Source organism: Paramormyrops kingsleyae, chromosome 21 (assembly GCF_048594095.1).
Source record: "Paramormyrops kingsleyae isolate MSU_618 chromosome 21, PKINGS_0.4, whole genome shotgun sequence".
NCBI lineage: Eukaryota > Metazoa > Chordata > Actinopteri > Osteoglossiformes > Mormyridae > Paramormyrops > Paramormyrops kingsleyae.
The window spans coordinates 21,670,291-21,692,907 of NC_132817.1; the positions used below are offsets into that span (position 1 = coordinate 21,670,291).

The following is a 22,617-nucleotide window of genomic DNA, read 5'->3' on the forward strand; positions in this document are numbered from 1 at the left end:
CAGGTGAGTGGACCGGAGGAGCAGATGGAGCAGCAGCCACGCTGACAGGTAATTATCAGCCTTTTTATTCTTGTTTCAGGTTATTTCCCCACCAAGGGCTCAGTATTTCCGTTTCGGGTTATGGTTAGGGTTTAGGTTAGGCTTATGGTTAGGGTTATGAATTGCGATTAATAACCACAGGGCCTGTGACCCCAGCGTCCCAGGGCCACAGGAAGGCACTGGCCAATTCGGGTCCATCGGTGCATCCACCCGCTTGCGCGCACACCGTCCATTCCACAACTGTGGCTTAAAATATTAACTGTGGTGCTTTAATTTTTATTTTTCCATGGGTGATGTAGAAGATGGATGCAGGAGAGTCCAAGATATCAGGTGAGTGGACCGGAGGAGCAGATGGAGCAGCAGCCACGCTGACAGGTAATTATCAGCCTTTTTATTCTTGTTTCAGGTTATTTCCCCACCAAGGGCTCAGTATTTCCGTTTCGGGTTATGGTTAGGGTTTAGGTTAGGCTTATGGTTAGGGTTATGAATTGCGGTTAATAACCACAGGGCCTGTGACCCCAGCGTCCCAGGGCCACAGGAAGGCACTGGCCAATTCCGGTCCATAGGTGCATCCACCCGCTTGCGCGCACACCGTCCATTCCCAAACTGGGGCTTAAATTATTAACTGTGGTGCTTTAATTTTTATTTTTCCATGGGTGATGTAGAAGATGGATGCAGGAGAGTCCAAGATATCAGGTGAGTGGACCGGAGGAGCAGATGGAGCAGCAGCCACGCTGACAGGTAATTATCAGCCTTTTTATTCTTGTTTCAGGTTATTTCCCCACCAAGGGCTCAGTATTTCCGTTTCGGGTTATGGTTAGGGTTTAGGTTAGGCTTATGGTTAGGGTTATGAATTGCGGTTAATAACCACAGGGCCTGTGACCCCAGCGTCCCAGGGCCACAGGAAGGCACTGGCCAATTCCGGTCCATAGGTGCATCCACCCGCTTGCGCGCACACCGTCCATTCCCAAACTGGGGCTTAAATTATTAACTGTGGTGCTTTAATTTTTATTTTTCCATGGGTGATGTAGAAGATGGATGCAGGAGAGTCCAAGATATCAGGTGAGTGGACCGGAGGAGCAGATGGAGCAGCAGCCACGCTGACAGGTAATTATCAGCCTTTTTATTCTTGTTTCAGGTTATTTCCCCACCAAGGGCTCAGTATTTCCGTTTCGGGTTATGGTTAGGGTTTAGGTTAGGCTTATGGTTAGGGTTATGAATTGCGGTTAATGACCCCAGCGTCCCAGGGCCACAGGAAGGCACTGGTCAATTCCGGTCCATAGGTGCATCCACCCGCTTGCGCGCACACCGTCCATTCCCAAACTGTGGCTTAAATTATTAACTGTGGTGCTTTAATTTTTATTTTTCCATGGGTGATGGAGAAGATGGATGCAGGAGAGTCCAAGATATCAGGTGAGTGGACCGGAGGAGCAGATGGAGCAGCAGCCACGCTGACAGGTAATTATCAGCCTTTTTATTCTTGTTTCAGGTTATTTCCCCACCAAGGGCTCAGTATTTCCGTTTCGGGTTATGGTTAGGGTTTAGGTTAGGCTTATGGTTAGGGTTATGAATTGCGGTTAATGACCCCAGCGTCCCAGGGCCACAGGAAGGCACTGGTCAATTCCGGTCCATAGGTGCATCCACCCGCTTGCGCGCACACCATCCATTCCCAAACTGTGGCTTAAATTATTAACTGTGGTGCTTTAATTTTTATTTTTCCATGGGTGATGGAGAAGATGGATGCAGGAGAGTCCAAGATATCAGGTGAGTGCACCGGAGGAGCAGATGGAGCAGCAGCCACGCTGACAGGTAATTATCAGCCTTTTTATTCTAGTTTCAGGTTATTTCCCCACCAAGGGCTCAGTATTTCCGTTTCGGGTTATGGTTAGGGTTTAGGTTAGGCTTATGGTTAGGGTTATGAATTGCGGTTAATGACCCCAGCGTCCCAGGGCCACAGGAAGGCACTGGTCAATTCCGGTCCATAGGTGCATCCACCCGCTTGCGCGCACACCGTCCATTCCCAAACTGTGGCTTAAATTATTAACTGTGGTGCTTTAATTTTTATTTTTCCATGGGTGATGGAGAAGATGGATGCAGGAGAGTCCAAGATATCAGGTGAGTGGACCGGAGGAGCAGATGGAGCAGCAGCCACGCTGACAGGTAATTATCAGCCTTTTTATTCTTGTTTCAGGTTATTTCCCCACCAAGGGCTCAGTATTTCCGTTTCGGGTTATGGTTAGGGTTTAGGTTAGGCTTATGGTTAGGGTTATGAATTGCGGTTAATAACCCCAGGGCTTGTGACCCCATCGTCCCAGGGCCACAGGAAGGCACTGGTCAGTTCCGGTCCATAGGTGCATCCACCCGCTTGCGCGCACACCGTCCATTCCCAAACTGTGGCTTAAATTATTAACTGTGGTGCTTTAATTTTTATTTTTCCATGGGTGATGGAGAAGATGGATGCAGGAGAGTCCAAGATATCAGGTGAGTGGACCGGAGGAGCAGATGGAGCAGCAGCCACGCTGACAGGTAATTATCAGCCTTTTTATTCTTGTTTCAGGTTATTTCCCCACCAAGGGCTCAGTATTTCCGTTTCGGGTTATGGTTAGGGTTTAGGTTAGGCTTATGGTTAGGGTTATGAATTGCGGTTAATAACCCCAGGGCTTGTGACCCCAGCGTCCCAGGGCCACAGGAAGGCACTGGTCAATTCGGGTCCATCGGTGCATCCACCCGCTTGCGCGCACACCGTCCATTCCCAAACTGTGGCTTAAATTATTAACTGTGGTGCTTTCATTTTTATTTTTCCATGAGTGATGGTGAAGATGGATGCAGGAGAGTCCAAGATATCAGGTAAGTGGACCGGAGGAGCAGATGGAGGAGCAACGACGCAGACAGGTAATTATCAGCCTATTTATTCCTCTTTCAGGTTATGGTTATGGTTACGGTTTGCAGCCTACCGTAATTGTTATGTAACAAAGCCAGCATTGCTAATTGTGAACAATGACGTTTATCTGGCTTTTATTTAAACGTTACAAATTATTATTTGTTGTCAATGTAAAATCGCATTTGTTCATGATTGCATTTGTTAGCCATAATTGTTATGATCCTAACAACCATGGCTTTTTCCTATTTTGGTCAACTTTGAAATTACACCAGTTTCCCACCAGGTGGCAACGTTTAGTTTTTTGATAAATCATTTCCTAATTATGTGTAATTGTGGCTTTCCCTGCCCCTTGGCAATATATTAACAATTACATATGTACTACTAGCAATTTTGTAATCATTAACAGTAATTATGTTAATAGGTGATTATTACTGCCACTGCCAGTATAGAAAAAAATCTTTATCTAACCATAACAATTACTAACTATTAAGAAGCTTAATGTCTGACTTTGCTATTTCACTAGTCGACATGAACCACTACTGTGCTTATACATTTTATTTCCCATACTGTTCCCAGGGTGTGCTGCCTGGACTCCTCAATCTATCAAGATATCCAGCACACCCTGCTACATGTGTACCTATGGCTGCTTTACTGTTGGTTTTCGGTGGGGATGTTGTAAAGTGTTTTTTGGTAATATAATGTAATTTACAACTGTTAATATGTCAGATCATTGATGATGCTGTTCTGAATTATCATAAGGTTCAGATCCTTTAAGGTGCAGGCTGACATTCATAATATCTATGTTGTAATTCTGAACCATTAAGATGACTGATCATCGATGAAGCTTTTCTGGATTGTAATGCTGTGGTTCTGATTATCACCAATGTAATTTCCAATTGTTAATATGTCAGATCATTGATGATGCTTTTCTGAATCGTTAACATGTAGTTCTGAACCGTTAAGATGACTAGTAATCTTAAACTTTAAGATTAGTAACTGGTAAGACAATATCACTTGTCTAGTGACCACTATGTAAAATGAAGAAGTCAGACTGTCATGAGACTGAAGTAACTTTTATCGCAACAAAAACAAAATGATCATGAAAGATGCAGTTCATAATCATTAAGGTGCGGTTTATAAACTTTAACATTGCTAATTGGCAAGACAATAACACTTGTCTAGTGACCAATATTAAAAATGAAAAATTAAGACAATGATGAAACTGAGCAAATTTTCTTTACATCTTGATTAATTTTGACTTGCAGGGAGTCGAGCAGTTGGCACAGTTGCATGCTCAGGCCTGAAATTTAGACAGACAGCAGACAAACATCAATCACCAGCGACGGCAACCATAACAGTAAAATAATAGTAGTGGCAGTAGCACATTAGCTTTTTCAACGTTTTGATGCAGCTTACTTTAGGAAATTCTTCACAGCATCGCTGACATCAAGCAGACTGGTCTTTAACTGTTTCATCGCCTGTAGCAGGGGAGGATCGTCTTTCACAAATTGGCAGATCTGAAAGATAAGTATTTAATCAGTTTAATGTTTTTAATTTTCAACAACAAATCTAATTAAATTGTTCTCAGTGTCCTCATCGATTGCACGATTCAAGTCTTCAATTTCAGCCAGGATAGATTTAAAACTTTCAGATACTGCATTCAATGAATCAGGACAAACATATGTTTAGTAACAGCATATAAATTGATTTGTTTATGTATTTATTGATGCAATGCCTCACCAGCTTGCCTTTTCATAATCTCGCAGATATTATTAAGGTACTTTGATGGTTGACGAGAACTTTAATCATGTATGTTTTTAGTTTGACCTATGTATATATCGATGACAATAAATTGTTGTTACTTACTTCAGTCTCTTCAGTTTTGCATTTCGGATCTTCATCTCTGGGTTTGTCAGTTTTACGGGACATTTTTGACATGATGACGATTATTATCCTGTAATAGATTAAAGTTAAGCTTTTCTATCATCAATTGCCATATATGACAATACAGAAGTAGTCAAGCCACCATAAAGTCTCTTAGAATGACTGTTTGACAACAGACCCTTTCCGTAATTGCGCTATGTAGCGTGAAGCTTCATAGCATTGCCATAATTGTGTTATAGCATTTCCGTAATTACATCATCTACCGTCAAGCTTCATGGCATTGCCATAATTACATTATAGCATTTCCATAATTACGTGATCTAGCTTAAAGCTTAATAGCATTGCTGAAATTGTTATAGCATTTCCGTAATTATGTCATCTAGCGTGAAGCTTCATAACTTTATTAAATGTCATCAAGAACCATAAATAAGTTTGCAAGCATTGTAAAAACATCAATAGACTTGATTTTAAGTCAAATGTAATCACATGCATACGCCCCTGCACATTTCTAATCTTCATTAGCCTATCACACATTTCTCAGTCACCGTATTAGACTGGTGCAGTGTGTCGTTCGCATTTAAACATTATAGACTAAGCGTTTCACTATGAGAAAAACAGTGAGATGGCTTAAATATTGCTGTAGAAGATTAAATGCTACTACAGAGAGGTTTTGCATTACTTACCAAAATAATGCTTATAATACTGATATTGGCAGCCAGCTTTCCGACGTGGTTGTGAGCACGTAAAGAAGTACCAAGACTTTTATACTGAACCACCTAGTCACGTGACTTAGGTCTATAAATTTGCTAAGTACAACTTTCGCAATTGTTCATTATGCTAACCCTAATCGTCTTTGCTAAGTACAAGTTCCGCAATTGTTCATTATGCTAACCGTAATCGTCTTTGCTAAGTACAAGTTCCGTAATTGTTAATTATGCTAACCATAATTGCATTTGCCAAGTAGTTACTGATTTGTTCATTATGCTAATCGTAATCGGCTTTGCTAAGTACAACTAATGCAATTGTTCATTAGGGTAACCGTAACTGTATTTGTTAATTGTAAATGCCAGAAATGCTAAGTGTTAAGAAGTCTGATGACAAAAATACGGAAATAAGCCTAACAATTTGACCGTTATGGAAGATGAAGAACCCACTATGCAGTTCCTTACTTACACTTAAAAAACATGGTAGGCAAGGTAGGCAATCAAAGTGCTAGGCCTCAAACTAACATTAGGGGGCGTCACGGCCGACCCGTTTGAGCTAGACCTCTGATTTGGCATGCATAAACTAGACCAGTTCAGGAAGAAGTTTGCCGAGTTTTATGACTGTGACCTTTACGAAAGGCCTGCAGTGACCTCTTGAATTTGCTAAGGTCGGCAGGTCCAGTGCAAAGGCAGCCATGCAATGTAGGCCTCAAACTAACTTAAGGGAGCGTAACTGCACGACCACAGAAGCTAGGAAGATGGTTCAAAGTGTTCCTGAAACTAGACAGACTGAGCATCATTTTCACCTATACATATCCTTTAAAATTATGTCTCCTTAATTTAAAAGTAGACCGTTTTTCATCTGCTGAAACAAGAGATCTTTAATCAGATGATCGACTGCATTTCTCAGACGAACATACGAGGGGGTCACGGCCAAGCCGTACGAGCTAGAGGTCTGAATTTCAGTACGACAAAACTAGATACCTGCAGGAACGACTCTGCCGAGTTTGATGACTGTAGCTCTTTTCAATGTCCCGCAGTAAATTTTTAAATTTTAATAGGTAGGCAATGTTAAGTCAATGGCTGCCTTTGACAGGCCATAACTTCACGTAGGAGTGATCTAGGAAGATGACCTAAAGTGTTTCTGAGACTAGACAGTGTACTGTACAAATACATGCAGGGGCACTGTAAAGGGGGGGTAAACGATGACGATTCTCGGGACCCATGACTGAGAGGGGGCCCAGAGAAGCCCCCAATAAAATTCTCAGCTGTGTTGGGGGCCCTGTCAAGATTCTTTTCATGGGGCCCAAAATCCTTAGCAGCGCCCCTGAATACATGTCCATTAAAATTATGCCTCCTTGATTTGAAACTAGCAGGTGATCGTTCTGACGTGCGGACCGATCGGGACAGCTCAGTGCGATCGTGGAACCATAATCGCTAAGCACTTGTGATTTTATTGATTTTCAATCGGCATCAATTAGGCAATGGCTCTACGGAGGAGCGACGTAGGACGATGGGTCAAAGTTCACCAGAAACTACGAGTCCTTCCGCCGAAGTCTCTCCATACACGTCCTTGTAAATTATGCCCCCGTGACGCCCAGAGAAGCGGTTTCCCCACATCAGAGACCAACTTTGCGCCCTATGGGTGCTCTCCATATTAGAGCCAATTAGCAGATATCTCGGCAGAGGAGCAACGTAGGAGGACGGATCAAAGATCAACCGACACCGGACATCGGCGGCGCGAAGTCCCGCCATACATGTCCATTAGAATAATGCCCCCTTTATATGGGAGGAGCACAATTTGATATTTCGCCTCATCTGGGCCAAAAAATGGGGGTACGGGTTTAGGCCCTCTATCCCATACCGAAAGGCTGCCGAAGCTCTGACGGGACTTTCTTAGATAAAAGCTCATTACTGCAGTTTGGTTATAGTTAGAGGTCTGAAATTTGTAACACTAATGCGGTATGGTGGTCTGCACCAGTGACCCGAATTTGGAGGGTCTACACCACACGGGACAGTTTTTATTAACCGTTTAGTGTCTGGTGGTCTCACGGCCGGCCCGTGGCATAGCTGAAGTCTTAGTTTAAGCTTTACAAAAAACATTTTTAATGTCTTTAAACAGTTATAAGTACACACAGGAGACACCTAGAAGCATGGTTTAAAAGGCATTTTACTTTATATTTGACACAGTGAAAGCACATATAACCTTTTACTGCTTTTATGTCTAATGTTTTTTACATATTTATTTAAAACTTCTGGCTTTAGTTTTCCATGTGCAATTAATTAAATAATATATAATAAATTGCTTTAAAAATAACTATCATGTTTTTTGCTGCAAGGGGACATTTAAATATGCATAAAATAATTGATTTTATAAACTAAGATCATTCATTGCGGCTAGTCTGTGTAAATCAGCAGAGCAGGTAGGGCTGTATAAAAGGTCTCGCTCACTGTTAGGCTGCTTGGAACTCTCTGGATTCACATCGTGTGACATTGCAAATAGTAGAAATACAGGAGACATATCAAATTTCTATCTTAAACTATTCGGCATTACTTGTGGTAAGTACTTATGAAGCTTACTATATAGTTTGTTGATATAAGGTTTGGTGATTAAGGTTTCGTTCAGAACTGTAAAGGTGTCGTCAGATGATCGTAATATCACTGATGTAATTATGTACACTTAAGATGACTGGTCATTGATGATGCAGTTCATAGTAAATGACCTTAACTTAACATCTAAAATATTTAAGGAGTACTACCATTTCTTTAGTGTTGTGCTGGTTGTCGCTGATGATATATGGCAGGGTTCTTCAACTGTGGACCTTGATACCAAATCCAGGCCGTGTTTTCAGTTCTCCCAGGTAGTTGCTTAATAATTACTGATTATAATTTGTCAGAGGCTTCACACCTGACCGACAGGTAAAAGAAAGCTGGAAAACGAGCAGTGCTCAAACCTCGAGGACCGTAAGATGAATAACCATGATATATCGTTTGTTTTTGCTTCTTTATAGGTCAGAGAAAGAAGTGGACGTTGCCATTGATTAAAGTTGTCCAACAGCAGAAATACAGCTTTTCTGTTAATCTCTGTTAACCCCTTGGGACCGGCGATCCCGCCGGCGGGATCTGACAGAAATTTCGCAAAACCGTTTAAATAACTCCGCGAGTTTTTGTCATATACACATTTTAAAAATACTCTCAGAAACCTTGGACGGTCTACTTTTCAAATATATATAGGTAGAAACTAAATATATTTTTACAGCTTCGTGATACGAATTGAAAGAACAAGAGTGACTGACTTAAGCGTCTGCGTCTCGAAGCGGCTCTGATCGCCCACCCACTTGCAAATCGCGCTATTCGCATGATAATAACATGATAATCCGACAGTTAGTATTGGGTAAAGAAATATGTGAATACGCCCATTGTGACCGAAATAAACAAGAGCACATGTCTGGGTAGTGTTTACACTGATCGGCTACAATATAGCACACGGATACGTCTCTGCCGCTGAAGCTTTGCGCCAGTGTTGCCACTTTCAGCAGCGAAGCTCATACCTGTGTTCATAGCTCAGTGGGCTAAGCCTGTGTGCCTGCAATCACGTGGTCGCCGATTCAAACGCAGCGTATTTAGAACGTGAATAGCGATCTTCCGCTGAGAGCGGTCCTACACGCTCCCGACGCAAGTAAAACAAAGAGAGATGACACGATTTGCTTTTTTGCCTATTTAACCTAATTTTAAAAACTTTAATACTTCTGACAATGGAAGTTTTGAAAAGAAGACAGATAACGGATTTAGTCAGTGTTTTTTTCATGATTCTACATAATGATTTCAGCGAGATATAAACTGAAATACACGAGAAAGATACGCGGTCGATGATGCCCTCGTCCCCAGAGCGTCAATAATAGTCACTGCATCATATTTATCGCTTTCTATATTTATATAGTCACAGTTTTTCATTTTTCATTCCATCTATCAATAAACTGTGAAAGGGATTTTATTGTTGCTACTTTTCTTGCGTTTCAAACTGCCTTTCCAAAGTGATGGGTGTGGGGTGCAGTGACATTCCAGACTGATGGGCCATTGACAGTATGCAAACTACTACAGGTGTGAGGACACCTATCTCATCAATATTCATTGTGAAGACCACTGACTTTGAGAAAAAGTGTCACTCCAAAGAACTAACACTTTAGTAATCAAACCATATAAAATTTCTGAATGTCACTTTCACCTATGTGTAGCCAACCCCTGTGTCTATAAGCTTCAGAGCTCAAAAGTCTTACCTAGAAATGTCTATAATGTGATTTTTTACAATTTCTCAGCATGTCTGAAAATAGGTTTTTGAAAAGTATATGTTTAAAGTTGATTTTAACAAAAAATAGAATAATAACATTCTAAGAGGTCTCAGATTATTGGTGCTGAGTTTGTGCTGAATAAAAGCAAATGTATCACTTTGGGATAAATGTTTTTTAGATAGGTGAAATATTTTAAAATGTCAAGGCATGTCAGACTACCTCGAAAGTGGAAAAAAGGCCTCATACCCCAGGGGGTTAACACTAGAATCTCTAAAGCCTACGAAAAATCTCGGACGCACCTCTGCTGGAGTCCCCCTCACTCCCCACACAAACTGCCCGCCCCCTCATCAGCGCCAATCAACACCTATTGTTTTGCAAATGCTCCAAACATCGTTACATGTTTGGAGCACACAAAAGGGCTAATTACTCAGAAACAGATTGCGGTCCAAATATATTACGGCACAATAAAGAAGACTTTCGCGTATGTATGTTTCCGTATCACATTAAAGCGGTTATATTTGATATAATAAATACATACAGTTGATGTCTGCAACAATCTGTGTGACCTTATTCAGTTGTAAAAGTTAGAGCTAAAAGTTCAAACTGATTTACGTATATCGGTAAAAGGACACTGGCATGACATTAGCGCGGTATATGCATTACAAATGTGTCACGCAGTAAAAACGAAATATTGTTTACTTGAGGGGTGCCAAAAATGTTATACGATGTAATGTGTAAAGTTCAACCTTTTGTTATAAAAAAAATTAAAAATAATGCCACAGTGCACCTTCCACAGAAACAGTTCACACGAAATGGTTTTGTACCTTTTGTGTACAGAGGGAGCCACGTCAAATAGCCGCGGCCGTGTGAATGGCGTGCGAATGGCGTACGGCTGCCCTATGGACGGCGTAGTCCCCCCTCCCTCTCAAGCCAGATAGGCGTGTCAAGATTTCACAGTAAACACGCCTATTTATTCATTTACCTGGTGCCACCACTAGATGGAGCTTCGTTCTCAAGAACATGTTAACACAAGCCAGCAATCTAGCTGCGCTGAGTTGCAATCACGTGATTTTAACCACCCACCCCCGCCGAACTGACGCTTTCAAACTGCACTACAGAAATGAAGATCGCGGCTTAATGGACTATTCGCGGTAAGTGGTGTTTTATTTTATAAAATTTGTTTGGGGTAGTTTACAGGTTACTTCCCAGTTTAGTTTTTTATTGGCCGTTTCGAAAATCACTGGCAGCAACAGCAGCGGTCAGATGTGACTTTAGATAACTTAATGATCTGTTTACCAAGTCTGGAGTTAACATTACAGCTTACTGTCAGTGTCACAAACTAACAATACAATGTCACTCCTCTTTTCCTCAAAAAGACGCTAAAGCTTCGAAAATACTATTAATGTCCCTATTACAAAAACTGCACTACTCGAGAAACATACAGTAAATGTGTTTGTGCTCTCTGAAAATGCATTTATTTATTCTTTGGGTAAGAGTTAATCTGCAGGTTATTTCTGTGACTAATATAATGTGATGTAGTTCATGAGGGACAGAAGATAAGGATAGCTGTACAGGAGCTAGCGAGCTAAACGCTCATAACCAGGTTTATATTTTTCCCATTTTTTGCATGGTAGTTTTGCAACGCATACTGTACAGTACAGTGTATATACTGCTCATATACAGTATGAATGTTATATCGCTTAACTTATTTGTATAAAAAGCGCATTAAGTAAATTCTCAGTTATTTTAATGCAGACGATAATACAAACAGTCAGTGGCTACTGTTAACAAAGTTCAATGGTTAACATTAGCGCAGGCAGTTTATTTACATTCCAGATTTCCCAAAACAGTATTTTACACACTCTGTGTTACATAGGTTTATTAGTATATTTTCTTTTTTTTAATCTTAACTAGATATTCTATAAAGCGTATTTACAGTATCTTTTTCTTCACTAAATTCTCCTGTTCTCTTTAAGCAGAGCTCCGCTATGGAGGCTTGGGTCAGTCGGGTGACGGCTGGCCTTTTGGAGCTACTGGAGGAGCCTGAACAAGCTGTTGAGGGAGCTGGAATGACGTCACAGTGCAACAGATCTAGAATGATGTTTGGTCAGATCTATATTCTGAACATAGAATTGCAAAACGTCTGACAGTTTGGCGGAAACAAAGACTTAAACTGTTGCATCTTTGATAGTTTTTTTTAAAATAATATTTTAGTATAAGAGAACCAGATAGAGACTAATCAGCAGATGGTGTTATCCGGGTATTTTAATGACCTTTAAGCAAAATGCAACATGTACTGTATTGTATGTTTTAGACAAATTACTGTTTTAACTCTGACTATTTTTGGAAGAATAAATTTTTAAGTCATGTTTGCGTGTTTTAATTGTTGGGGATTTTGTTGGGGTATTGAAAAAAAAACCATTTACTTGAACCAACTACTTCAATGGGCAGAAAATGGGAGACATTCTTAAATTCAGTCTGTCTGAATCGTTATAAACGCCAAATTTGGGAACCATGTTTAACACTAGCATCCCTGAAAAAGTCAAGCTCTCCTCACAAGGAACCCCCCCCCCCCCCCTCACTCCCCACACAAGCTGCTCGCAGCCTCGTCAGCGCCGATCAACACTTAGTTTTGTAAATGAAGCGAGTTTCACGGTTTCAACCTCGAGTGAGCACAAAGACGTTTTTCTAAGAGTGTGGTCTGAGGAATCATGAAATACAGGTTGTAATATATCGTACAGTAATTTGAAATACAGTTCAATCCCCATTTCTCGTGATTCGGCAATTGCGATTTCAGTTTTCCCACCGTCAGCCAAATATATTACGGCGCAAACAGTGTAGACAGTGTTTATTTTGCTGACCATTACAAAACTGCCATGTCCACAAAACAGTGCATCTTTAATAAGCCATGTTTACAAACATAGCTATAGTGTACAGTACAGTATGTGCGCTGGTAGGGATTACATTTCTTCATCAGTTCATTTTCCACTGTGCCCCCCATTGTTTTTCACTATCATTCTCAGTACATTATGAAGTCCGGTGATTAATGTACTGCAGAAGTCTTGTGTGACTTTTGTCTCCCAAAAAGCCTCAATGGCATGAATGAGCTCTTCTTTTGTACCCGGCTTTGCCTCCTTTCGGATGAAGTCTTTCATCGAGTGCCAGACAAGCTCGATAGGGTTCAAATCCGGTGATTCTGGCGGAGTCTTCACCCAGTTGATTCCCTCTGCCGCAATGCATGATGCAGCAGCAGTGTGCGTTGGATCGTTATCCTGGAAGAAGCGATGATGCGGTCCAAAATATTTTCTTATATATGGTCCTGCAGCTGCTTTGATTATGGAATCTTCAAAAAACTGTCTGTCCATAATTCCTTCAAAAATTACAATAGGCCCTGCTCCATATCTTGAAATCATTCCCCAGACATGGACCTTCAATGGATGTTTAGGCCGTGGTTTGCAAGCCAAATGTCCCTTTTTTCGGAAACTGTCGGGCATAGTGCTCCAGAGCTACTGTTGTTTCGTCTGTAAACAACACATCACCCCATATCTCCCCCGACTCCATCCACTGAAGAGCTTGGTTTAGCCGTGCCTCCTTACTGCGGTCTCTCATCAGTTTTCTGCGAGCTCGGCGAACACTGGTGATACTCAGATGAACGCCGAAGTCTTTGAAAACTTTCTGCTGCACTTGCCGGGCGGTCATCTCATCATTAGCCAGGGTCATGTCGTCAATAGCCTTCAGGATATTGCTACAGAAATCAGAGATAACCATTAGACAAAAACAAACAACTTGTTCTATGAATAACAGTATCACACACTTGTTCAGTATTTGCTCATTCTTTTTATTACTTACTGGTGTAGTGTCTTTGGATAAGAACATCGAGGATGTCTCTCCTTGTAGTGATATCGCACAACACGAAGTGAAACCTTAATCCCCAATCCTGCAAAATGCTGCTGTATCTGCTGTGCTGATTTTCCACAGGCCCGCATTTGACGAATTTGTTGTGAGCACAGTTGAGTGATGTGCGGCATCTTCACAACACAATAGTCGTTAAAAAGGTGAATAATCGCAGTGGTTGATCTGCGCAAAATTTAATAGCGCACAAATGGGCGCATCTCATTCTGGTTGGCTAAAATATTTACAGGTTGCTAACCAATTGGATTCTGCTGTATTTGGTCAGTATCGCAATCCAGGTAACAAATAAATAGCCCTCAAGTTTTTTGAGAGAATAACATCGACTCCATAATTCTGACAAGAATGGAAGCGGCAACATTCTACAAGACACAGAGACCACAACGTGTTTCAGCTATGGTAAGCAAGTTGTTCCCTTTTTTTGGGTGTGAGTTGAGATACTGTATGTTACCGTAAGCCCTAATATTGTGTACAGTATTATGCTTTGGTGTCATAATGTGACTGATTCATGTTTCTCTGGACACAGATGCCGTCCTCAGCAACCAAAAAGGTAAAGCAGAGGACACCTGCAACTCCCACCACGAGAGGAAAAGTAAGAATGGTGAAAAAGAAAGCGGTAAGTTGAATTAATGTACTGCATATTACAGTATATTAAAATACATTATGAAATATATAATGGGTGTGAGTTCAGATATGTTAAGCTCTAATATTGTGTACAGTATTATGCTTTGGTTTCATAATGTATAAAATATAATTCAGAAAATATTAAATATTTTTGAATAGCATAATTAAATATCTTTTTTTGCAGGCTAGCGTTCTCTCGTCGCCGCTAGTTTACTTGGGATCACCAAAGAATCCACTAGTTGCTGAGATCGGGGACCTCCGAAGTCGACTGGCAAAAATCGAACGACGGCTGGCCCAACCCGAGGTAGTGGGACCGTGTGAGGGGTGTGCGGCCCTAAAGACGCAGCTGGAGGATGTGACCCAGAGACTGGAACAGCTGGAAAAAGACAGAACCTCCATTCCTCCAATGCGGCGGCAGCTCACCTCTCCCTCCCCACACTCCTCTTGTGGACGTCGCCTATTTGGGTCTCCGGACTCTGACCAGGGCAACGCTGAACTGAGCATGTCACCATCGTTTTTAACCTCCACCCCAGCCCGCCATCTCAGCCTTAACCTGAAGAAAGGCACGCAGCTTCCAGATGTGCCTCTCAGGCCTCTGACTGCTGAAAGGGAGGAGACATTTTATAAAGAGTGTCTCCAGCGAGGAGAGCGTCGCCCAGATATATATGCGGCCAGTGTTTTTGGCGCTCTGCCCATTTGAAGCCTACCAGAGTTGGGTAAAGCAGGTAAACTGGGGTGGGACAAACGGCAAAGCCAAATTGCCCAACAATTTAAAAGACAAGGTGCAGGAGACTGTCATGCGGAGATTTCCGGATCTCACAGCGGACCACTGGTTCCGGATCAGAAATAAGATCAACGAACGACTGAGAAGTCCACGTAAAGTTGACCCTGAACAGTCACGGGCTGGCTATACTAGGACTTGATGTTTGTTTTCATTTTCATTGTTTTCATTTCATTTCAGTGTAGCTATATTTTTTGAATAAAACTTCATTTTTCATACAGCGTTGGCTTAATTTGTGATTGAGACAAATGGGTTTAATTGAAATAATTTATATTGGTAGGAGTAAATCAGGCTCTAGCAACCTTGGACAAATAAACCATGTTTAACACTAGCATCCCTGAAAAAATCAAGCTCCCTCACAAGGAGCCCCCGCCTCTCACTCCCCACACAAGCTGCTCGCAGCCTCGTCAGCGCCGATCAACACTTATTGTTTTGTAAATGAAGCGAGTTTCACGGTTTCAACATCGAGTCAGCACAGAGACGTTTTTCTAACAGTGTGGTCTAAGGAATATCTTAATTTGAAATACAATTCAACCCCATCTCTCGTGATTCGGCAATTGCGATTTCAGTTTCCCATCAGCCAAATATATTACGCCGCAAAAAACTTACTTTCGCATGTGTGTTCATGTGTCTCCATATCACATTCATTCGATTATAATTCTAATTATAAATATTGTGTGAGGAGTGAGGGGTGGTCCACCAAAGGTTCCGAAAAATTTCGTAGACCTCAGGAATGCCAGTGTTAACACTAGCATCCCTGAAAAAATCAAGCTCTCCGCACAAAGAGCCCCCCCCCCTCACTCCCCACAGACATAAACTGTATTGATATTTATTATCATTATATAAACGAATGAATGACATATGGAAACAAACACGCACACAAGTCTTTTTTGTTTGCGCCGTAATATATTTGGACCGCCGTCTTGTCCTTACAACTGAATAAGGTGACGCAGATTGTTGCAGACATAAACTGTATCTATATTTACTGTATAACTAGAAATATAACCGAATGAATGTGATATGGAGACATATGAACACACATGCGTAAGTCTTTTTTGTTTGCGCCCTAATATATATTGGCGCTAATGCGGCCAGCTTGTGTGGGGAGTTGGGGGGGGGGCTCCACCAGAGGCTCCAAAAATTTTCGGAGCTTTCAGGGATTCTAGTGTTAATGGCGCATGCAATCTGGAACAAATGTCTGCCCATACAGATCAGTATTTCTTTTGTCATTTAACCATGCATAATGCTCCCCCATCAAAAAATCTGATGGGGCATTAATCACTTATCACAACTGTGAATAGATGTGGCAGAAGAGACAGATTAATTACCTTTGTAATGCCAATTTTTGACTATAAGTAAAAAAAAAAAAACATCAGCGAAAACATCATCAAAAATATAACGAAAACAAACCCAAGCAGAAGTTACATTTTGAGCATAACTTTGCAGCAAAATAGTATTTATCAGTATACTAAATGGAACTAGGTAAAATACACCGTATTGTAAAATACTGTACATAGCCCGCATTTGTATTCCGTACCTACAATGATCGGTATACTGTAGATAAATTACAGACGTTACCGTGTCTTTAAGGATCATTAAGCATGTCTTGAAAAATACTTCACTAACTACTGTAGTTTTAATTCATTATTTAATAATAAATAGCATAATCATCATGTGTTGTGTATTGAGTGATTTAACAAATCTGTTTTATTAATCAGTTTGTTGTTTTTTTACCACGTCATCTATCTATGAAACTATGTTTGCAATAAAAGAACTGCCTGTACTGTATATTAAAGATACGGTGTAGTTAACTGTGCCAGTCAATGCTCCACCTGGCGGGATTATACAGCATTGCAACCATCTTTTTAGAAAGCGCATGGGGCGTTTATGGGGCGGGGCTTCGTTTACTGCGTCATCGCGGGGGATCACATTCCGTGCACGGATCGTGCATTGACCTCGCATGGTTCTGCCATGGACCCGTCACGCTCCAGGTGGCTATTTGACATGGCTCCCTCTGTATCTGCTTATTTTATATAATAAATGTGTATCTTCCACTTGAATGACATTGACTCTCTCTTTCATACACACACACACATATGCTCTTTATCTTTATATCATCTGATACTTGAAATTTACACATTCTGTGTCTAAATTTCTGGCAGTTTGCACTCATGACTCAATGATGCAACTTTTTCCCATGTACCATATGAAGTGTTTATATCAAAAATGTACATGTATGCACGTGTATAAGATTGTCTGCACATTTATTTGATCATAAATTTACACATATAGTTGTGTAAAAAACATACATCAAGTATATGTATTTGTTATATCACATATTTGTGTAATTGACACCACGGTTACCCTGGTAGATTTGGTGGTTCCACTATATTTCAAATTATGCTGCATCAAAGCATGTATACGATTGCTTACATAAACTCTTTAGTGCAGACCTGAGCTGAAGAAGTGACTTCAGGCTGGGGGGTGACTTTGACTGAGTGACTGTGATTCATTTGCAAAACAAAAGGTGTTAATGGTGCTGCAGATGTGGAGGCAGCTTGTGTGGGGAGTAAGGGGGGGGGGGGGGGTCCTCGTGAGGAGAGCCTCATTTTTCCAGGAATTAAACACATGTAAACTTATTAAAACACATTTTGCAAACACATATGTTATGCGGATGTCGGGCTAAGGATATGAGCACACTTGTCCATACCTATACCTAGTTAAGGCGTGCCAAATTTCAGACTGCTACCTTATACGGCTCAGCCATGACGCCCCCTCATGTTCATTCCAGCAGTGCACTTAAACATCTCCCCATTGACTTGCATTGGTGACTTTTATTATTTTAAATAATCATATATTGTGAGGTGTACACCCATGAGCTGTGGCACACTTATTTCCACGTGTCTAGTTCTAGCATGCTAAATCTTTGCTATAGAATGCCTGCCAATGCATCTCAATGGACCAATTACGGAATATTTTTTATTTGGAATGGCGCAGCCTACATATTGCATTGCAGCCACTCAATATAGAAATCTTGCTGGTTTTAAATGAAAGAGGCATAATCTTAACAGAAATGTATAGACTTGATTAAGGAGCAGCCTGTCTAGTTTCAGAAACACTTTGAGCCATCTTCATACGTCACTTCTACAAGGAGTTATGGACTGTCAAATGACAGGTGCGGTGCTTCCATTCACTTACATAGGCGATCTTGGGAAATTAAAAAGGTCACTGCAGGTTGTGGCCAAAAAATGTGGCACACTCATTCAGGTACGCATCTAGTCTGGCTTTGCCAAATTTCAGACCCCTAGCTTGTACGGTTCAGCCGTGACCCCCCCCCCCCCCCCCCCGTAATGTTGTTTGAAAAATAGTCAATCATTTCCCCATTGTCTTGCATCTGTGACTTTAGCAAATTGAAAAGGCCACTGCAGCTCTTTGTTGAGGGCTGCACTCATGAAACTTTACATACATGTTCTGACATATGTCGAATGTGTGACCACTGATTTTCAGGCCACTATCTCTACGCCACACAGAAATATCACCTGACAAATGGGTAGGCCTGCTCCAATCATTTTAGATTTAGAGAATAATATTTTTTCTCTGTAATGGCTTCCAATGAATCTCAATGGACCGACTAGAAAATAATATTTTTTATTTGGAACGGCGCGGCCTACATACTGCATCAAGAGCAGACTGTCTAGTTTCAGATACACTTTGAAGCATCTTCATACCATCACTTCTACATGGAGTTATGGGCTGTCAAATGTCAGGTGGGGTGCTTCCATTCATTTACATAGGCACTTATACAGCTCCCCATTGACTTGCATTGGTGACTTTTATTATTTAAAATAATCATAGATTGTGATTTCTACACCAATGAGCTATGGCACACTTGTTTCCATACATGACTAGTTATAGCTTGCCAAATTTCAGACCTCTAGCTTGTTCGGCTCAGCCGTGAGACCCCCTGAAGTAACCTTGCCCTTAAATTAGGGAATAATATTTTTTCTCTGTAATGGTGTGGCCTACATATTGCATTGCAGTCACTCATGATGTAAAACCTGCTAGTTTTAAATGAACGAGGCATAATAACAGACATGTATTGATGTGATTAAAGAGCAGACCATCTAGTGCCATTTTAGCCTAATTCTCAAGAGATGATTGAAGAATGAACATGTCATAGATCAAGGGATGACAGAGCAATGATGATCATGCTTGCTTGATCATGCATGCTGATCTTTTCATGGTATAATAGCAGCAAAAATCAGAAGATGTATCAATCAGTGTTGAAGAACATGATACACATATGACAACAACCAGTCTTTAATGGTCAGGTTCACCTTTAACCCCGCCACATACACTGCAACTTTACAAGGTGTGGCTGTCTTCTGTTGTAAAAAATCAAAACAAAAAAAATCTACAAAAAAAATCAACAAATTTATTTAAGAACTTAGCTTTGCTAAATTTTTTATTTTAAATTAACCGAATCGCTTTAACCAACTTACTTTTTCTTATGTTTTTGTCTTTTCTCTTTCAACGTCTTTAATGCCTCCCGTCTTTTTAAAATAGCCTTTGGGGAAACATATAATCGATCAACTCTTTTTCTGAAATCTTTGGGACTAAAAAGCCTTCTGGCAGCCATTGATTTTCTTCCTGCTCCTCGATGTGGGTGTTTTAATGGACTGCAATATGCAGTTCTGGTCGCGTCTTCTGTCTTAACATACCCGTCTTTGTCCGCAGACCCGTCCGTCTGCGTCACATGGTCGCCTTCAGTTGTGTCTTCTGCCGTCGTGTCCCTGTCTTTGTCTGCAGTCCCATCAGTCTGCGTTACATGGTCGCCTTTGGTTATGTCTTCTGCTGTCGCATCCCCGTCTTTGTCTGCAGTCCCGTCAGTCTGTGTCGAGTGGTCACTTTCGGTTGCATCTATTGTAATAACGACTGTATCTTAGTCCATGTCATACACAATTGTGCTTGTTGTCAGATCGATGACATTTGGTTCTGGTACTTCCAAATCACTGTCACTATAAGTGAGGTGACACCTCACTATACACCACTTTCTTTTTTGAACAAACATCTCTTCGTCTTAGTCACTCTCACTGTGGGGTCTCCCCCTCTTCTGGCCCTTAGATGTTCCCTCACTTCCTCTGTCCTCCACATCATCTTCTGACAATGTGCAAGACTGCTCAGCATTCTTTGACATGGCTTCTATATATTTCCTACTTTGAAAGGCTTCATTAAAATTTAAATCCGCCACATAAAACTTTTCAGCCATTGCACCAGAATGGCACATCATCCTTCGAATGTTGGCCATCTTCTGGGTCGCCAGAGATCTGCTGACCTATATTAAAAACGTGCAAGTTTTACTTAATTTAACAACAGACATTATTAATTAAAAAGCAAAAGCAAAACTGTTTGCAAGAACAAATTATTATTTTTTTATTTTAATTTTAAAGTGAACCCAGTTTGTTGTCATCTGCCTTTCTGCCTTTTCCTTGTTGATGTATTTAATCACGATGCACCCATGCAAAGCATTTTGGGGTGACTATGTTGTGAAAGGTGCTATATAAAGATATTATGAACTTACAATGGTGCTGATGCTGCTTCGTATAAGCTGAAAGGTTTGGTTTCCAGGCAGGCCAAACTCCTTCCAGCACTCTTGGAAATGTTTCAGTATGTCATTGCAAGCACCACCATTGTAGTTGGCAAAGACCAACTCTGAGTCCCCACATGGGAATTCATGCCGGTGATAAACAAACCGGTAGAACCATATGAACTCACTTTTTGTGAGTGGAATGAGGGCGTGGCCAAATGTTTCTTTTTTTGTGCTCTTTACCTGTGAAACAAAATAAATAGTCTGTCAAAGTGTGTGTTTGTGTGTGGTGAACAAATTCTTACTCTGATTATCCGTCGCTCTTGATTGTCAATCTCAGCACTGCACACCTCCTCCAACGTCATATTTCTGATGACTCCTCTCCGGTGCCCAGTCATACAGATAATAAACCCGGCAAGGAGACCATAGAACCGGTATAGGTTTTCAGTTGTTGGATGTTTCTGAAGTTCAACTGCAGATTAGAACAGAAGTTGAGGAGACATCCACTACTTGTGGGGGGGGGGGGGGGCAGGTTACTATAATCTTTCCTCTAGGCCAGGGCTATTCAAATCATGGTCCCCAAGGCCCTGCTGATTTTCCAATCTTCTGTTACCTTTGAGCCAGATGTAAAGCCTCCAGTCAATCGGAAATTGGAAATTATTAAACTACTCGGAAGAGCTGAAAACAAGGCCTAGATTTCCAGATTTGATGAGCACTGCCCTACACAATTACGGAGGGCTGCTGCGGTCTCCTTAGTAGCCTTCTTTAGGAAGGTGGTGATGTGGGCAGAGCTCACAAGCAGTTCTAAAAGACAATGCAATGTTATGTTCCTTGAGCCCCTTAACACATTTTGTAGTCTGGCTCATGGTACACCTAAGCAAACACAATCGGTGCTCTGTTTCATCTAAAGCAGTGGTGTCAAACTACAGTCCTGGAGGGCCGAAGCCCACTGTAGCTTAGTTCTTTACCTTTTCCACCACAAATGATTAAGCTCAGGAGCTGTGTGGTAATTAGCACAAGGAGGTGCAAGAAGTTGAATCAGGTGTGTTAAATGAGGGGAAACGCAAAAATGTGCAGGACTCTGGCCCTCCAGGACTGGAGTTTGACACCCCTGAGCTAAAGCATAGTGCCAGTAAAAGTTCAGTCGGGTATGCAGAGCAGAGATAAGGAAAATGTGTAGAACCTCAAAACAGATTTAATACCCATTATCGTAGACCACTGGTTTAAATTTGTTCATGTTGGATTATTGACTACCAGGCAGTCAAAATAGCCAAAGATCTCCAAAACCTTATTGAGAAGCAACCACACACACCGTTTTGAAAAGAAAGTAGAATATTTTGGGAAGCATTAGTGATTTGTATTGTATTGATGATTGGAATGCTTTAGTGATTTCTATAGCACACTTGGAAGAGCTAAAGATTTCAATGCAAATATTGGAAGGGTTAGGGCTAGGGATATGAGATGGGGTTAGAAACCCCGGGGCCTGTGACCCCAGCATCCCAGGGCCACAGGCATGCACTGGCCAATCCGGGTCCATCCATTATCTCCACGCACTTGCATGCACATCCCCGAACTGGGGCTTAAGTTAATTTAATTTAATTCCTTTTACCTTAATTTTCCAGGGGCGACGGAGCAGAAGGATCCAGGAGAGCTGAAGACATCAGGTAAGTGATCCGGAGGAGCAGAAGGAGGAGCAACGGCACAGACAGGTAAGTACTATGTTTTTTTAAAATGTCCTCACTGAGGTTTATACACTAAACATTATATATTCATCTCCTATACTCTAGCTCGGACGTGGCTGACCAGACCTGCGCCGGCTCAGGAGGTAATTGTCCTATTTTCCCTGTCTCAGGTTATGTCCTTACTAAGGCTTCATGTGCCTCACTGAGGCTTGTTGTCCCCACTAGGGTTATAGCGCC

General features: G+C 41.4%; 1 long non-coding RNA gene across 1 annotated transcript; it reads right to left on the reverse strand.

Moving 5' to 3' along the window:
- Window positions 1-3,977: 3,977 nt before the first annotated feature.
- LOC140581507 (uncharacterized) lies at window positions 3,978-4,423 on the reverse strand. The gene is made up of 2 exons (XR_011984596.1): window positions 4,337-4,423; window positions 3,978-4,220 (listed from the first exon to the last, which is right to left on the reverse strand). It is a non-coding gene; the product is annotated as an uncharacterized lncRNA (long non-coding RNA).
- Window positions 4,424-22,617: the final 18,194 nt, after the last annotated feature.